At 38.8% G+C, this 19,837-nt stretch overlaps 1 protein-coding gene across 6 annotated transcripts in view; it reads right to left on the bottom strand.

Moving 5' to 3' along the window:
• Nucleotides 1–19,837, bottom strand: part of LOC136833472 (LETM1 domain-containing protein 1) — a 414,955-nt gene that overhangs the window by 90,700 nt on the left and 304,418 nt on the right. The window lies entirely within an intron of this gene.

The raw sequence follows: 19,837 nt of genomic DNA, 5'->3' as shown, positions 1-19,837 counted from the left end.
CAGGATGGGAATTCAGGTGGAAAATGCACAAGATAATGGAGAGTGGAAAATTTGATGACAAATATATTAAATACGGGAAGAGATGGTCTCCTGGATATTATAAAAGCATCTTAAAAGAGAAGCTCTTCCCTTCAGCTTAATGAAACTGTCACAGAAAAAAGTGCCTATATAATAGAAAGTGAGAAGCCACCTTACATCTTGGAAAAAAAGTTATTAATCTTGTAAAATACACGAGATTCAAACCTATAAAGGAGAAAAAAAAAAAGATAATGCACAGGAGAAATCCCTTAACCTTAGTGGACAGATTGAGCTTGAGTGTGAAATAAAACAGGTTTGTGGAGGTGGATGGATTGTGCTCCAGTGTGAAGCAGAATTACGCACCAATGTTATGGTAATAACGATTCGAAACAAAGGTGCCAATACTTCTACATGCTATAAATTCACTAATGGCAACTTTTATACAGACGTGAGAGCTAGGCCAGTATCAGTAATATTTGTGACTTCAAGGGGGAAGGTAATGCCATCTCTCTCTCACGAGTCTTTTTGAAAATCTGCTTGTAAATATACAAAGGGGTTGCTGTTGTTTTTTGTTTTTGTCTTTTACGATAGTATGTCGGTTATAAATGTAATTTTACAAAGAAAATTGCAGAGAAATATTAGAAAAAGCATGTAAAAGTAAAAAAAAAGCTACTGAATCTTCCTTCTCATAAACTCATTGAAAATTTTACAACAAATATGCAAAAAATTTGTTACTGCTTTTATTTCTTATCTGTTTTGATATTGTGTGAGCAGTAATAATAATTTTACAAAATCCTAAAAACTTATTTATTAGAAAAAACATATATAAGTTGGTAAAATTTACGATTGTCTTGTAAATGAGGCCCCACAAGGGGTTGTAAATAGTCATTTTCAACTTCTCGTGGAAGGTAGGGAAAATTTTTTAGAATTTTTTTATTTATACAGTGTGAATGTACGTGTCATTCTCTTTCCATTGATGTGATTTTTTTTTTATTTTGCCAACCTCAAAGTTTCCCCGGTCTGGGGTGCTGCACAGATAAATTATGCCGTCCCTTAAGGGTTAACTGTATGAAGGAGGATGACCTAACCATGTGAGGAGTAGAATGGTTCTATGACTATATACACAAATGTTAAGAGAATATTTGATGTGTCCACAAGAAAATCGCTTCATCGTTCTTCAAATATGTTGTTACTTACCAACCTTATTTGTACAAAAACTTCCCCCTCAGCACGTCCAGACTCTCCTAAGTTTTTGAAATAAGCACAAAGAGCTTCTCCTCATCCATTGTCTCCAGGCCCTCACCCTTTTTCAGTGTAACTGGAGCTAACAGCTTTCAAAGATGGCAATAAATAGCTTCATAAAATCCCAAGGGAAAGGAGAAAGGAGAATTGTTGACTACTTCACCTGGATCAGATTTGGATATGGCAGATACTGAATATTTCATAAATTTCTGCTGCACTATTTTGGCAATTTATGTTTTACTCTAATATTCTGTAGGAAACAGATGATGTTCTCATGGCTTTTCATGTTTTGCACTGCTTTTTAGAGGAATTCAATTAAGGGCTCATGATGCATCAGACTGTAAGAATGTGAGTATATCTGTGTTGGAAGAGGCACATCAAATTCCTGAAATAACCATCACTATCAAAGAACTTTCTATGTTAGCTTTTCCCTTTACCAGTTTGCTGTGAAATTAGCTCTCTCCACTCTCTTCCATCTGTAATTTTCCTACCTGAAAATCTACCAGGTTTGGGTCTTCATCTGTTCCATTTTTCCATGATTTCCAGGGTTTTTCTATCACCTTTCTACCCAACTGATCCTCCTCCTTTCCCACTTAATTTCTATACCATCTCTGAGATCTCCAGTCTTTTTCCAGCCCCTTTATGCCACAACTCTCTGGCAATTACTCATTTGTAATGTGATCTACTAATTGGGCATTTTAATTTACCTGTAGCCTAGCTGTCTCTTTTTCATCCGTGATAAGGCTGCTCTCAACTGCCTCACAGTCCTGTGTGTCTCCAAGGTGACAGAAATTATCTTATCCTTTTATGATCAGTTCATCTGTGCAAAAGGGCTTATTATAACTCCCCTCTCTAACCATTTGCCCCCAATACATTTTGGGCATCAAAAATGACATTTTTATGATAAAATAAGATTTTATATATACTAACCAAGTAATTACATAGCTATTAACCGGTAGCTAAATTTGAAATCCGCGGCAGCGATTCTTTTGTTTATGTTATGGTGTAGGTAACTGACCCCACCCACTTTTGGGAAAAGAAGGAATAACAGAGTCGAGGACTTCAATATGTTTATGCCTAACATCCATGTGAGGGGAGGCGGGTGGGTTCCCACTCTGCAATTACTTGGTAAGTATATATAAAAGCTTATTTCATCATAAAATGTTATTTTTATATAAGTAACTCCAAGTAGTTCCATACTGATACCCACATTGACAGGAGGTGGGATGCATGGACTGTTCTTCCCAAAAATATTAAAAACATGTAATGAGTTAAGGGAATTAAAGCCTGTTAGCATTACTAAAAATGCTTGTTTCCTTACCTGGTAAGCGAGTCGCAGCAGGAAGTTACTGCCTCTGGTTGTGCGCTCATCTTAACCTTAGAGACGCGACTGTATGGCCAAGGGTCGTCTGCTACATCAGTGGGAGCTTCACAGCGAAGGACATTTCCGAACATTAAATGAAGTACCAAGAAATTTGGCCCCTGCCCAGGGCACAGTAACATAAAAACCCAGATAAATACAACACCATTACCTACACCATAAAACATTAAAACACCACCTACCACTAAAAAGACTGGTGGGTATCCAAACACAACATACCCCCTGACTCCCCTAGAACGCGACACCATTAACCAAGGCAAAGAGACGAGGAAGGAAGGAATGCTTCCTATACTCCCTCCCCCAATACCATCCCAGCCATCGATAAAGGTCCTACGGTACTGCAATCATTAAAAGTCATGTCCACATCTTGGAGGTAATGCGAGACAAATACAGACCTGCACCTCCAGCAAGTTGCCTGAAGCATTACAGAGAGTGAGAGATTGTATTTAAAAGCTAATGAAGTAGCCACGGATCTGACTTCATGCGCCCTTACTTTCAAGATAGGACAATCCTCCTCTCTCAACTGTGAGTGTGCTTCACAAATGGTATCCCTCAAGAAGAAGGACAGAGCATTCTTTGTAAGAGGACGAGATGGATCCTTGACCAAAGTCCAGAGGTTGCTAGATGGACCCCTAATCTTCTCTATCCTGCAAAGATAAAACTTTAGGGCTCTTACTGGGCAAAGTACCCTCTCAATCTATTCTGGTCTGAGTGTATCTGCTAGTCCTTTAATGCTGAAGGATCAAGGCCAAGGATTGGTTGGGTTCCCGTTCTTAGTGAGAAATCCCAAAATACAGGAGCAGACTACATCGCCTCCTGAAAACCCGACTCTCTTGTCAATGTCCTGAATTTCACTGACTCTTTTGGCTGCTGATATGGCTACTAAAAATAGTGTCTTCTTCATTAAGTTTCTGAATGAGGTTAAGTTCAGGGGCTCGAATGGGGGCCTGGAGAGCCACTTTAGGACTACATCCAAATTCGAAGACAAGTTCCGAATGCTTTTGTTTCTTAGTGTCAAAAGACCTAATGAGGTCTGAAAGGTCTTTATTTGAGGATATCCAGATCCCCTATGCCTGAACACAAAGCTCAGCATTCCTCTGTAGCCTTTTATGGTCGAGGAGGAGAAGCTCTTGGAGTTCCTCAAGAATAAAAGAAAGTCTGAAATCTCTGTTGGAGTTGTTTTGGAAGAAGAGAGATTCAGTTACTTTTGCACTAACTTTGGAAAATTGACCACTTGCTCTGGTAGACGTTAGCTGAGGATCGATGTCTACATTTTGAAATAGCCTCTGCAGCTTCTTTCAAAAAACCCTTTGCTCTGAGGAGTCTTTTGACAGTTTGAATCCTGTCAGAGCCAGCAAAGACAAACCTTGATGAAAGTGCCTGAAGTGGGGTTTTCTGAGAAGCTTTTTCTTCTGAGGGAGGAGTTTTGGAAAATCTACCAGCAGATTCACTAGCTCTGGGAACCATTCCCTCAAGGGCCAAAAGGGGGCTACCAGAATCATTGACACACTCTGGTGCAGGCGAAACTTGTTTAGTACATCCCTTAACATCCCGAAGGGAGGGAAGGCATACATGAACTTGTTGGACCAGTCAAGAAACATGGCATCCTTGGCCCATGCCGGTGGATCCAGCACTGGAGAGCAGAAAAGAGGAAGTCGATGATTTCTCGACATTGCAAAGAGATCCAACATAGGTTTTCCCCATAGTTTCCATAGGTCTAGATAGACCAATGGATCGAGAGTACACTCTGTGGGAATTACTTGGTTCTGTCGTCTCAGCTGATCCGCCAACACATTCACTTTTCCTTGGACAAACCTGGTCAACAACCTTGTATAATTCTGGTCCGCCTATAGGAGGAGGTCCCTCGCTGCCTCGCAAAGGGAAAAAGACTGAGTTCCTCCTTGTTTGCTTATGAATGCCAGGGCCGTCGTGTTGTCCGAGTGGACTGCTACTGTCCTTCCACATACCTATGACGAAAAGGCCATCAGACCCAAGTGAACTGCCTTTAATTCTTTGACGTTTATGCGCCAACCCATCTGGTCTCTCGACCATGTTCCAGAGGTCTCCTTGTTCCCTATAAGGGCTCCCCAACCCAGGTCTGATGTGTCAGCATAAAAGTTCAAGTTGGGCTCTGTGGAAACAGAGACTTTCCTTCCAGCAACCTGTCTCTTAACTTCTACTAAAGCAGGTGGCTCTTGATTTCTTGTGTTACTGGGAACATCAAGGAGTCTGGAAATCTTTTTCTGTCCCATTTTTCCCTCAAGAAAAACTGGAACACGCTCATATGCAGTCTCCCTAGGGAGAAGAACTGTTCCATGGAAGCTAACGTCCCTAAGACGCTCATCCAGTTGTTCGCCGAACATGTCTGGAGGCGAAGCATTTCATCTATCTTCTGTAGGCATGACTCTACTCTTCCAGAGAGGGGAAAAGCCTGAAAAAGATAAGAATTGAAAGTCATTCCCAAATAAACTATCTCCTGTGAAGGAGTCACCCGAGATGTCTGATGATTTATTAGCAAGCCCAGGTCTTGGGCAAGAAGTACTGTTTTCTGAAGGACCTCCGTACATTGTGTCTTCGGCGTGAAGCGAAGAATCCAATCGTCCAAATAAAACGCCATGTTGATGCCCATCAGATGGATGTCAACCTGCTTCGGGCTAACAGCCCTCAAGTATTCACTCATGTTCTTGTTCCTGAAACACAAATCTCAGATATTTCCGAGGGTCCAAGCGCAATGGGATGTAAGTGTCTTGTAGGTCTATCAAGACCATCCAGCCTCCTTGCCGAATGGATGAAAGGATCAAACGGGTCATCTCCATTCGGAATTTTGTCTTCTGAATAAAGACATTTAAGGCGCTCATGTCCAGAACTGGCCTCCATCCTCCCGAGGCCTTTGGGACCACAAAAAGCCAATTGTAGAACCCTTCTGTGTTTACGTTTGGAACTACCTCTATCACCTACTTTACGAGGAGAGATGCTACTTCTCTTGCAAGGCCCTAAAAACTCCTTGAACTCTTGGAGTAGGCAGTTAAGGCGATTGGCGTCTTGACTAAGGGAGGTCTTTCTAGGAAGGGGATCATGTAGCTGTTCCTTAACACTTCCACAACCCACTGCTCCGCCCCTGTCTTGCTCCATTGCTCCCAAAACCAAAAGAGCCTGGCACCTACTGGAGAACGGAAGACACTCAATTCACTTTCTTGGGGAAGGTTTAGAGGTGGACTTCTTAACAGTGCGAGACTAGAATCGCACATTCAGTCTTGCTCTTGAGGAGGATCTCTCCCCACTACCATGAGAGGGAACAGGTTGCAGAGGAGATAACCACTTTAAACCCCCCGAAGGAGTTTCTATAGGGCGCCTTGATGACTTTGCTAGATCATGTGTAGAATTCTTCTATAAAGCAGAAGAAATTTCGTTAACTGCTGTCTCTCAACAGGGGAGAAAAAAGAAGTGCTGACCTCTGAATTACATTTACTCTTTAGAGGTGTATGAAAACCATAACTCCCTCTTCTATAACACTCCAATGGCAAATAGTGAAGCCGACTCCTGTGCTCCGTCCCTTATTCCTTTATCCATACATGAAAGGATTCCACAGATATCTGAAGAAAGTTCCATAGGCAAGGCGTCATATTCCTGTACTTTGTGTGTGAGAGCACCTACCGACCAGTCCAAAAAACTCACAATCTTGAATACTCTGAGGAGATTCTTCATCATGTGGTCTATCTCCACTGAAGAGAACATAACTTTGGCCGCAGAAAAGGCTGATCTACAGATAGAATCAATGAGGCCCAAGAAGTCCCCTTGGGAGGAGGCAGCCACCCCGCAGGAAACAGCTTCTCTGGTAGCATAATACAAATATCTCCTCTTAAGAAGACGGGAAGGAGGCTAACTAAAATTGTATTTTCTTTGTTCCCTCTCATCAGCAAACCAGGTCTTGACCATATCAGGTAGTCTTGAAGATTCAATAGTGACATTACTCATTTGAAATGTGGACGCAGAAGCAGGTGCAACCAGAAAGAAAAAAGAAGGGAAACTTCGAAGCAGAAAATTAAGCAGCGATGCATCAGCTGAAGGTGGGGATTCTGCTTCCTCATCTTTCTCACTTCCTCATCCATTGCAGATACTGGCAAAAAAGACATCTGCCAAAAAAGACAAGTCCTTAGTCAAAGTTATCGCAATAACCGAAAATTGGTGATTTTTGGCGCTTATCAGTGCTGAAAATTGCAGACTTTTGGTTATTGGTGCCTCTGTTAGGTATGTATCGGCACCAATACCCAATTATCGGAGCCGATGAGCAGAAATCGGCAATTTTCAGCGCTGAAAACTGTCAATTTTCGTCACTAAACAAGCCCGTAAAACTGGATCGCTGATAACTGAGCCTGCCGATAATTGGGGACTTCCTGTAACTAGAATATCATCTAGGCGTCGCTGCATAGGTGAGAATGGTGGATTCACATCTGAAGTAGTCATCATTCGTTGCAAGGGGGATGGTGCCCTAAACTCAGGCCTGGAAGTTAAATGGCTAGAAGAATGTACAAATGAATCTGTACTACCGAGCACAACTGAGCGCTTAGCAGCTACTAGGTGCTCGCGTGCTATTGGCTGCTCAGGAGCAACTGGGCACTTGTCGCTTGAAGAGAACTCAGGCAGAAGAGAACACTCGAAAGTGACTGCACTACTGGAAGACACTGTGCGCTTTGGTGCCAATAAGCACTCGTCGACTACTGGCCGATCAGAGCCAAAGGAGGTTCATCTGTTGAGATGTGCACTGACATAAAAGAGTGCTTGCTCTTGGATACGGTTCTCGGAACCAACACTTGCTTTTCTCCCTCTACATGCACTTCGGAGAACTTTTCTGGACACTCCCAAAAACTACAGGAAGGCACTGTCTCCTTAAGTCTCTTCACTGGCACCTGAGGGGTGCAAAACTCAACTGCAGACCTTTTCAGTGGTCTTGATTTATCACTGCTATGCCACTTGCGCCTCTGTTTGGGGCTGGAAGCATCCAAACTGGAGGAAAAGTTATGTATACCATGGAAAACACCTTCCCACTGGCTATCTGACGCAACCTGGAAACTGGCGCCTGGCGCGACTGAGGGACCAACTACCCGGGGGCAGACCACACCAACCTCCCTTGGGCTTCCATTATAGCTTCTCCATGATGTGGGGGAGTATGCCAGTGATCTTTGCCTAGGAGAATCAGCGGGCTGAGTTGCCAGCTCCCCCACAAACACTGCACTTTCGCTTGCTCCTTTCTTATTTTCCACAACGGAACGGACAGATGCAGTTATCTGGCCACAGTAATCACCAATATATCATATTTACAATCAAATTTATGTTCAAGGATCGCAATGGCATTGGGTTCGGGAGTAGGGGAACTGGGTAAAGGAAAAGGTGGAATAGTCAAGTGAGAATTTAATGTCTTTCATTTTATACTATCCCAGTCACTACATTCAGCACAAGACAAATCAACTGAATGTACTTGACCCCTGCATGATGTACACTTAGTATGGGAATCATACTTCGATGTAATTCTCGTACTGCAGCCTTCCCTGCAATAACAAATACTACTTGAACTTGTGTTGGACATCAGATACAATTTGAACGGTCAGAAAAGTCCAATTAAACATTAGTCACAATCAGGTTTTTACAAGAAAACCTAAATATCCAAATTGCCATGAAATTACCAAAGGCAAAATACTTCACCAAACAGTCAAAAACCATGTATAATAAAGTCCGAGAATTTCAAAACCAGCTGCTGCTCATAACTGTCATCATAAGCCAGCAGAAACATATTGAAGCCCTCTGCTCAATTGTTCCTTCTTTTCCTGAAAGTGGGCAGGGTCAGTTACCTACACTGACACGTAAACAAAAGAATCGCTACCGCGGATTTCAAATTTTAGCTGCCGGTTAATAGAAACTGTTAGCTATTTAATTACTTGGTAAGTTACTTACATAAAAATCTTCTTTATATATTTTCCAATTGTGGATACCTCTTGTGACACCATCTGTTAGTTTCAGTACACAGTAGAGTTCACTCCAATCACTTCCCCACAATAACCACTTGCCCACTTTCCTGACTACTTTCTCAAATAGTTCCTTTTTAGTCATCATAAACTTTGTTTTGCTCATGCCATTTCCAGTCCTTTCCTCTAAATTCCACTTTTTCATATTTTAAAAATTTCCACCAATCTTCAGATTCTTTTGTTAACACCAGTTGCCTCATTTTCTGCAGCCACTTGTAGCACTTTCCATTACCATGAAAACAGCAGATGGTTCAGTTCTCATCCTTGATGGACACCAACATCTCAAGTCTTCTGATTCACCACCATTGTTCTCACGTTGGATATGGTGTTATGACAGAACTGCATCAGTAACAGTGAATCTTTCTGGATCCTATACCTTTATAATGGCCATTTAATTATTTGCCCTGGTATTCTTTTTCAAGAACCACAAATATGTGATATAATCTTTTCCTCTTTGTGTACCATTTTTCCTGAAGTTACCTCCTTATTAACCCTTTCATATCTGTATAGTTATCACATCACTGAGGGCACATGAGCCCCGATGTGTCTGGGAGCGCTTCGACAGTGCGAAAAATAATTATTTCGAAAATTCAGCAAAAATATAAATTTTATGCCAACAACGTTCATTTTGCTGTCCTTTTTTCTAAATGTTTATATTTTATGGTGGAATAGTCAGAATAAGAGTCCCAGCCCTCTAAATACAAAAAAATGTGAGTTATTGCACGAAAAAAAAAAAAAAAATCTTTATTTATTTTCATATTTTCGTTCGTAACCCAAAAACTATGAATGTCAGGCGAATGAATTATTTTTTATGAGAAAGCCAACATAATTCTCTAAATATCGACATATAAAAAATGGAAAACGAATAAGTCCAGCTGGTGAAAAAATTGATAGAAAAAGGGGAAGAAACAGAGCGCTCTGCCCGGCGTATGGTGAGAATTATCGCTAGAAAAAAGATTTTTTTGCAGAGCCCTATCTCGGTTATTTTTCATAGAAATTACTTTGTAAATATACGAAAATGTAGAGGAAAAGTTGAAGAATAATGTGAGAGTCAAGAAAAATGGCTCTGGTAACGACAACAGTTTCATTTTGACGTTATAAATTGATTGAAACGAAAAAAATGTTACCGTTGTCAACATTATCGTTCGTAGCTCAAAAGCTATAACAGTTAGGCGAATGGATTATTTTTTTATGAGAAAGCCAACAAAATTCTCTAAATATTGATATATAAAACAATGAAAAACAAATAAGTCCAGTTGGTGAAAAATTTATAGAAAAGAGGGTAAGAAACAGAGCGATTTGCCCGGCGTATGGTGAGAATTATCGCTAGAAAAAGGTTTTTTTTGAAGAGCCCTATCTCGGTTATTTTTCATAGAAATTACTTTGTAAATATACGAAAATGTAGAGGAAAAGTTGTAGAATAAAGTGAGAGTCAAGAAAAATGACTTTGGTAACGGCAACAGTTTCATTTTGACGTTATAAATTGATTGAAACGAAAAAAAATGTTACCGTTGTCAACATTATCGTTCGTAGCTCAAAGGCTATAACAGATAGGCGAATGGATTATTTTTTATGAGAAAGCCAACAAAATTCTCTAAATATTGATATATAAAACAATGAAAAACGAATAAGTCCAGTTGGTGAAAAATTTATAGAAAAGAGGGTAAGAAACAGAGCGATTTGCCCGTATGGTGAGAATTATCGCTAGAAAAAGTTTTTTTTGAAGAGCCCTATCTCGGTTATTTTCATAGAAATTACTTTGTAAATATACGAAAATGTAGAGGAAAAGTTGTAGAATAAAGTGAGAGTCAAGAAAAATGGCTTTGGTAACGGCAACAGTTTTATTTTGACGTTATAAATTGATTGAAACGAAAAAAATGTTACCGTTGTCAACATTATCGTTCGTAGCTCAAAAGCTATAACAGTTAGGCGAATGGATTATTTTTATGAGAAAGCCAACAAAATTCTCTAAATATTGATATATAAAACAATGAAAAACAAATAAGTCCAGTTGGTGAAAAAATTGATAGAAAAGAGGGTAAGAAACACAGCGATTTGCCGGCGTATGGTGAGAATTATCGCTAGAAAAAGTTTTTTTGAAGAGCCCTATCTCGGTTATTTTTCATAGAAATTACTTTGTAAATATACGAAAATGTAGAGGAAAAGTTGTAGAATAAAGTGAGAGTCAAGAAAATGGCTTTGGTAACGGCAACAGTTTCATTTTGACGTTATAATTTGATTGAAACGAAAAAATGTTACCGTTGTCAACATTATCGTTAAGTAGCTCAAAAGCTATAACAGTTAGGCGAATGAATAATTTTTTTAGAAAGCCAATAAAATTCCTAAATATTGACATATAAAAAAATGGAAAACGAATAAGTCCAGTTGGTGAAAAAATTGATAGAAAAGAGGGTGAGAAACAGAGCGCTCTGCCCGGCCTATGGTGAGAATTATCAAAAGAAAATTTTTTTGAAGAGCCCTATCTCGGTTATTTTTCATAGAAATTACTTTGTAAATATACGAAAAAGTAGAGGAAAAGTTGAAGAATAAAGGAAAGTCAAGAAAAATGGCTTTGGTAACGGCAACAGTTTCATTTTGACGTTATAAATTGATCGAAACGAAAAAAAAAAAAGTTACCGTTGTCAACATTATTGTTCGTAGCTCAAAACTATAACAGTTAGATGAATGAATTATTTTTTTATGAGAAAGCCAAGAAAATTCTCTAAATATCGACATATAAAAAAAATGAAAAACGAATAAGTCCAGTTGGTGAAAATTGATAGAAAAGTGGGTAAGAAACAGAGCGCGCCGCCAGGCATAAGGTGAGAATTATCGCTAGACATTTTTTTTGAAGAGCCCTACCTCGGATTTTTTCATAGAAATTACTTTGTAAATATACAAAAATGTAGAGGAAAGGTTGAGGAATAAAGTGAGTCAAGAAAAATGGCTTTGGTAACAGCAACAGTTTCATTTTGACGTTATAAGCTGTTCGAAACAAAAAAAAAAATGTTACCGTTGTCAACATTATCGTTCGTAGCTCAAAAGCTATAACAGTTGGGTGAATGAATTATTTTTTATGAGAAAGCCAACAAAATTCTCTAAATATCGATATATATGATAATGAAAAATGAGATTCAGAGCCCTGCCTAAAATCCAGACATCTCTTATGTGATGCACTAACAAATTTCCGCTAGTTTTACCGTAAAAACTTTGCGAAAGCATGTTGGAGACTGTTCTCGATTGACGTCGCTGTATGTAAACAGCCACACGTGTTTACCCAGCCTCATCTACGCATGGTCTCTGACAGAAGTGTGGCCTGTCAGGCCTGCGTGGGTCTTTGCGATTAGCTGATGTCATTGTGAGAATTTTACTACGCCATGGATTTGCGCATGCGCAGTAGAGAACTAAAAATTTATAGAAAATAGAGGATACCAAACAGAGTGTTTCCAATAATGTAATCCTACATTTTATAAAAAAAATGTAAGATACGAGAGAAAACGTGGGTAGGATCAGCTGATTTCATTGTGGGAAATTTACTATGCCAGGGAATTGCGCATGCGCAGTATAGGCACTGCTTGCCTGGCGTGTCGATGCCTGAGTTACGGTCCAAGGTATGCTTTAGCCTATGGAAACCACCAACTGTCCGAAAATAAAAAAATTTACCCCTACCACACGTGCGAAAAATGTCGGTAAATTTTACGTTCAATTACGTTAGTCAGACAAGAAGGGGGGTAGGGGGTTATTGCGTAATATGACGTCAATTGGGCAGGAAAGGGTTAACACTGCTTCTGTTGTTGATCTCTCAGACTTTCCTCCAGTAACCATTCCAGTATTCTGTTGCAAGCTCTATACTATTATTCCCATGTAAATTCTGCACTGCAATGCATTCCTTTCTCTTTTCCAAAGCAAGATAAATAGGGAGGGTTGGAATCAGGAGGGGCTCCTTTCCCAATCTTCTGGCCCAAGTTTATGGATGTTCAGCTCTGCGCTGCTTCTATTGTCACAAGTTATTCTAGATGGTCCTGGTGCTTTCCCATTTCACATCTACCCAAGACCTTTTTACTCTCCATAACTATATAATCTTAAGTTCTTCCACATATGCGATAATAATTGTGCCCACATACATCTGTTTCATGAGGGTCAATTTCAATAAGCAACATCAATTTCATGCATGGTTAACAATCAAGTCATAGGTATCTTTTCAGCTATAACATCATCACAGAAAAACTTTTTGAGCTAGTTCCCTTACGTACATGAATACATCAAACCTTCATTTCTCAAAACCAAAGTAAAACTGTCTTCATATGATAGACAATGAAAAAAAGAAAAGTGCTAATACTTATACGTATATTCATGGATGGTTTATCACAACACGTCATTACCTCAAAATGAATACTGTAATCTTGAAGGGAGAATGCCATACCTTACTAAAGTTCCAATACAATATTTTTACAAATTAAAACACATTTTTCATACTATTAATCATCAGTAGCCTTACTTCCACGGAAACTGCACTCCAGTTGCACCAACTTTTGTAAGTCCTGAGAGACCCCACTGACCATACTCAAACCACTGGATGATCACCTCCATTTGTTGTCATTCTTTTGTGCAACATAGATGTATTCAATGTATTTTGTGTGGAGCTTTTTGTAAGTTGTGACGTTCATTTATTTATTAATTTACTTGAATATTTATTCTTCATTATGACTGGTTTGCAGTGTTTTGTGAATTTTTAAATTGTCTTTACTTAGCGTTTACCTTTCTGGTCAGTGGTGTCACTTGCTGACAGGTACTACTGTGAATACTGTTTCCCCATTGCTTTGTTTACTGTAAATATAAAATTCTCATCACTCACTCTCCATTCTGGTATTAGCTTGTTGAATTTCCACATTCAGCTTCTTTTCTGTTAACAGCAGTAATGGGATAATTTTCATTTAGGATTTTAAATAATAATTTTTAATAGACTAAAATCTCAATATAACAAACCACATGAGTGAGTTTGCATGACCTTGCTAATCTAGTGCTAGAGTGATTTTGCTCACCTTACCTTTGAGTGCATTTCTGCTAAGCTATTCTCTTCTGATATGTTTTATTGTTTCTGATGTTTAATTCTTGTGGTATATTTCAAAACAATGAATTCTGAACGTTTCTGTGAAAAAAATTTCTAGCTTTGAAGCTAAACGCATCAGCATAATCTTAAAATACATCATCACACAAAGAGTAGTGTTTTGTTGCCTCTCTCATGAGAAATTCAGCATCAATGTGGCAACATTTTTTAAATAATAAGAATGCCAAGACCAGCTTTGTAACTTTCTCAAGTACATGGAAAAAGATGACATGTCAAAAGAAAAGCTTAAACCTATGAAAACATGGAATATACATGTTTATAAGTGGTACAGCAGAATGCATGGCATAGATTTGTCCAAATCGTGACGCGAAAGTTATGAGTCACATTTTACAGCTGACTCCGGTTAGAAAAAAACAAAATTAAAAGTCAAATAATAATGCATGGTATACGCATACTGAATTCTCCAAGACTACTTATAACCAGCTGTAAAACTCTTGATTACTCGCCAAAACACTCAGCCTCACTAGGATAATGTTTTTTATACTGTAATTGAAAATTAGAAGTTTGTCTGAAAGAATATCATACAGATAGTATCCTTTTCTCTTAATTGTGAATGAATTTAGTCTCATGAAGATTTTTACCACAAAAATGGTTAGTTCTCTTTTTCTTTGTTAAATATTGTATTGCTGTTCAAGAACTAACTGCTTATTTACATATATATTTTTGTTACTAATTCTTTGTATGCTCTCACAGATTGTTGTCAGGTATTCTGGAATAAAAATATACTCAGTCTGTTGATTTTTCAAGTATGTCCTACAGTACACAGACACTACTGTATTGTCAAGTTTTTATTTAATGAAAAATATCATGCTCATCTATATGAAGATTAATTCTTTAATTCATAAGCTTTGCAAAGGAAGTTAAATTACAAAGATATCAACATGGACAAATTCAATGATTACACATGATGCAAATGTTTAGTCTCTTTTCTTTATAAAATGAATTGTAAGCCATAATGCTTCAATTCTTGATTAACTATAAACAATGCACATAAGAATACTATAGAGGATATTTTCTAATAAAAATGCTAGTGTACTGTATATAGGAAAAATTAATGTATCTATCTAAACAAGCAATACATCTAAAAGATGAATGCACAAATAACAATTACAAAATGAACAGCTTCGTCTTCACATGATTCATGATAAAAGCTTAATAGCAGCATTCATTTCAATGTTCAGTTGAAAATTTTCACACAACGTGGATTGCAGTGAATAAAAATATATCTCAAGTACTTTTTTATATTAAATTTTACATTAATGAAATACACAAAAGCATTAATCAGATATAAAACCTTCAAAGGATATGAAAATAAAAAGGCCCATAAAAACACTTTATCCACATTGCAACTTTATATTTCAGATACTTCTTCTGTATCCCTGTTCACTGGTGAAATGTTTTTGGACAGTGATACTCTGCCTGTCACCTCTGCACTTGCTGCTGCCAATTTTAAGTCATGAATATGCCAAGTACAGTATAAGGATTGTATTTTTAATAACATCTTCAATGTGAAGTGCTGGACAAGGAAATATTTATTAAATGAGGAGTGGGTGCAACACAAACTATGTAAACTATCTTTGGAAGGTTACAACTGTTAGAAGAGGTAAGCTGAAGTGTTCTGAGATTTGTTTATCTAGCTTTAGGCCTAGTCATTATTTTATGCAATTATTTTTGATAGCGTAGCCGCTCTTCGTCCTCATAGGAGTTACTCTCACGGTTCACCCAAGGCTCCATAAGACAGGCCAACCAATCTCAAAGAATTCTCTTCTACTTAGTCTTTGTCGGAATGGTGCATGTTGGCACAATGATAAAATATAAAGGACTCAAGACAAGAGGGCGCTATCTCTGTGTCTACAACGACTGCCTTAGATTCATTCCTTACCCATTACAAACTGATGTGGCAACAGCGCATCACGTGTCAGCCATTTTTCTCATTACTTTCATGGTCTTCATGGGAAGATCAAGCTCCGTGTTTTGTTCACTTATTCTTGTTCCCAAGATCTTATTATGGTAATGATGGAAGAACTAAACTCTGAAGCAAGTTAAGTGCATAGGTTTTTAAGTCCCAGTGGAAAGTTTTAATCACAAAATTTTTAGCTGGTAGTTCTATTCTGTTAAAAGTTGGGAGCCGGTGCGTCTCCCACAAGGTAAGAAGTTAGGTCTGGTTTGCTAGTCCATGGTACAGTGTCATTTTCTCTGTTTTTCTGGTTGACAAGTGATATTTAACTATATTGCAGTACAGTAATAATATTAAGACATTTTAGTTCTTGAAAATCATTAGTTTATGAGCTTTTAACTTTAGTAGATATGTTAGTCTACTTACACTCTCGAATGGTGGTAGCTTAACTTCTCATTTACGAAAGGTGGCTATGACATCAGTTTCCAACCACGCTCAACTTCCAAACTTTGGTGTTTAGTAAATGCCAGTTCATCATTTGTAGTAATTAATTCTCCAACTAAGTGGTTTTGGTGATAAAGTTTCCTATTTATCCTTAATATTAAGGAAATTGTATCAAGCTGTACAAATATTCATTTTGTGGATCTGCAGTACTTTTATCCGATATTACTCCGCCAATAGTGGTGTCACTTTAAGAAAAGTCTCAAGACAGTTGTTTTTTCCTTCGTGACCATTAAATTTTACATTTTCATAGTAACAGGCTTTGGCAAACAAATTAGACTTACACATACTAGGTTTATAAAAAAAAATTTTGGCACAATATTTCCTTTAAGGTACCTTCTTATGTAGCATATAGTTTTTATCTGCGGCTTACGAGTAGACCTGGTAAACAAAATCATAATTCTACAGAGATAAGATTATAAAAGGATTTTGACAAAGGAAAAATCTATTTCTGGGGAGAGACCTGTGTCACCCGGTGAAATAACCATTCAGCACTTATTTCTAGGTAAATCCATTGCTAAATATACCAGAGAAAAGCTAAATGCCAAGCTGGAGTTACTACCGCCAGTGCGAGCTCCATGAAATGGAGTCCTGTATGAGAAAGGGTGAGATTGTCACTATCACAGGCCTCCGCCCTGTAAACATTCCCAATGTCAAAAGTCCCACCGAGTGAGGTGCCGATACAAACCCCCGCACCACTCGCAGACTGTAAACAAACCAGCGCCACCTACATTCCATGTTAGCACCCACCATCCTGGAATGGTATTTTATCAAGGGGGGGAAAAAGAATCAGAGGTGGATCACCGGGTGACACAGGTCTCTCCCCAGAAATAGATTTTTCCCTTTGTCAAAATCCTTTTTCTGGGTTATCCGACCTGTGTCACCCGGTGAAATAATAACAGAGAAACAAAATACCATCCTGAAACAACAAAAGAAACTTGTAGAGGAAAGAAATAAAACTATAATTCCACAAGAGTTTTAATTATCCAAGTAGCAAAATATAGGTACTTAAATATATACACTAAATAGGATTAAGGTGTACATAAATATAAATCTATACATAATTGAATTAATGACACTATGTCCTAAAAGACAAAAGAACATAAAAACGTATTTAAATATAAACATAGGAGACAATACAAAACTATAACATGGTCAGGAGACAGGCTGTGAAGTATGCCTGACCTGGAGGTGATCGAAAGGGGAATAAATGAGGCAGGTAGGAGGGAGGAAAGTGACTGAGTACAAGAAAAGAAATTAAACAGAGGGAGGAACAATGTTTCCTGCCGCCACTGTGGTGAATTTCAGAGCTTCTAGTGATTTCAGGTAGTGGCGTTTGAAAACTAGGGGAGACTTCCACCCTGTATATTTTGTAAGATCCTCAAAATTCATATGATGGAAATAATTAGTGGAGGTGGCCACTGCCCTAATGTCATGTACTTTTGGAACTGAGTCTGGGTTTGCTTGTTTAATAAAATACAAGATCTGTTGTCTGATGGCTTTCATAGAAATAGTTCCTCCCCTTCCCTTACAAACAGAGGCCCCAGAAGTTATCTGTGAGGTCCTGTCTAAATAGGCCTTTAAAGTAAAGACTGGGCATAAAGACAGGTCTTGTGGGAGGGGGATGACCTTCCAGGGAGACCACCTATCTCGAGGATCTTCATTCTTAGCTAGAAACTTAGGGTGAGGGGCTAGCAACACTTCACCTGATGGAAGGAAATCAATATGATTGGGTTCTCTAGACAGGGCAGACAGCTCAGAAATTCTAGCACCTGAAGCTAAACTAATTAAAAATAAGGTCTTCCTCAATAAATTTAGGAAAGAACAATTTTGATTATCCGTTTCTGAAGCTAATTTAAGGACATCATTTAAGAACCAGGAAACCGTATGTGGGCGGGTTATTGGTCTTAAACGAGCACAGGCTTTAGGGATTGACGAAAAATAAGAATCTGTTAAGTTAATTTTAAACCCGTGTAAAAATATCTTTTTCAAAGCTGAAAATAGTTCCTTTTTCTTTTCTTTTCTTTTAACATGCTTTTATTCCCATTTTTGTATGGGGTAAGCAAAAATGCCTTCTTTTGAAGGACTTTTGATTTGGCTTTACCTGGGTCTCAAATCGCTTAGACCCGATGGTAATGATCTTTAATGGCGAGAGTTCGAGACTGTGAGATGTTTGTTATGTTTTTAGAAGGTGTTGTAATGTATTTAGTCTGTAACATCCATTTGCTTTTTAAGCAAACCTATCCGTTGATTACATATATAATCCCGGGATGTCTACACGGATAAAATATCTTTTTCAAAGCTGCTGCTGTAATTTAAGTAATAGTACTTGAGGCAAGACCTTTCTCAAATAATGACCTAAAAATGAAATTGCTAGATTTGTGGTCATTAGTTGCTTCAGATTCTTTTAAGAAGAGTGCTAATTTCTTAACTGCTGAGTCATATTGTCTGAGAGTGGATTCCCTTTTGTCTGATTCTAGGAACAAAGTGTTAATAGGATCAGTATTAGCATCTTTCTGAGCTGCAAACTTCATGAAATCCACAAAGCTAGGGCATTCTGAATTCTTGAGGAAGCTGACACAGTCTGAGTTTGTACTATTTGCACCAGTTTTGGGTTGGGAATTTGCAAGCACCGAAGCTTCAGCTCTAGAAGAAGTGGAAACCAGTTGCTCTTCGGCCAGTTGGGAGCCACTAGGGCTATCTGACCTTTGAATGTCCTGAGCTTGTGAAGGACTTTCAGTAACAGGTTTACTGGAGGAAACAGATAGATCCTTTGCCACTTGTTCCAATCTATTGACATTGCATCTGTGGAGTGAGCTAGAGGGTCCAGGTTGGGAGCCACATAACAAGGTAGTTTGTGGTTGCATTCTGTTGCAAAGAGATCTACTTCGAGACCCGGAACTTGACTGCAAATCCATCTGAATGATGTTTTGTCCAAGGACCATTCCGACTCCAGCGGAGTTGTCCTGGATAGGGAGTCTGCAATGACATTCCGGACCCCTGCAAGATGGGTAACAGACAGATGCCACCGGTGTTTGTTTGCTAGGGAGAATATTGCTATCATAACCTGGTTGATCCGACTCGACTTGGAACCTCCTCTGTTTATACAATGTACCACTACTGCGCTGTCCAAGACCAGTCTTATATGAATCAGACTGTTTGGACGCAGCTTCTTCAAGGTTAGAAAGACTGCCATAACTTCCAGGACATTGATATGGAACTGGCGGAACATGGTGGACCAAGTTCCCTGTACTTTCTTGTGTTGAGAGTATCCTCCCCACCTGCTTAGGGAAGCGTCGGTGTGAATTACTAATGCCGGAGGGGGAAATTGAAGAGATACTGAATTCGATAAGCTCTTGACTGTTGTCCAAGGCCGGAGTCTCTTTTTCAGAATTGGCGGAATCAGGGACACCTTGTCTCTGAACCTGACATTGGCTCGGCTCCGCCATACCCTGTTTATATCCTTCAGTTTGGATTTCAGAAGTAGATCCATCACTGAAGCAAACTGAAGAGAACCTAAGACTCTTTCTTGGGTACGGCGGGAAGCTTTCTTGTTCTTGAGGAACTGCCTGGTTGCCTTGGCTATTTCTCTCCGTTTGGCCGGCGGAAGAGATAGTTTGTGTGAACACAGGTCCCACTGGATCCCTAAC

This window comes from Macrobrachium rosenbergii, chromosome 51 (genome assembly GCF_040412425.1).
Source record: "Macrobrachium rosenbergii isolate ZJJX-2024 chromosome 51, ASM4041242v1, whole genome shotgun sequence".
In the NCBI taxonomy this organism is placed as follows: Eukaryota; Metazoa; Arthropoda; class Malacostraca; order Decapoda; family Palaemonidae; genus Macrobrachium; species Macrobrachium rosenbergii.
This window is presented reverse-complemented; position numbering and strand designations above follow the sequence as displayed.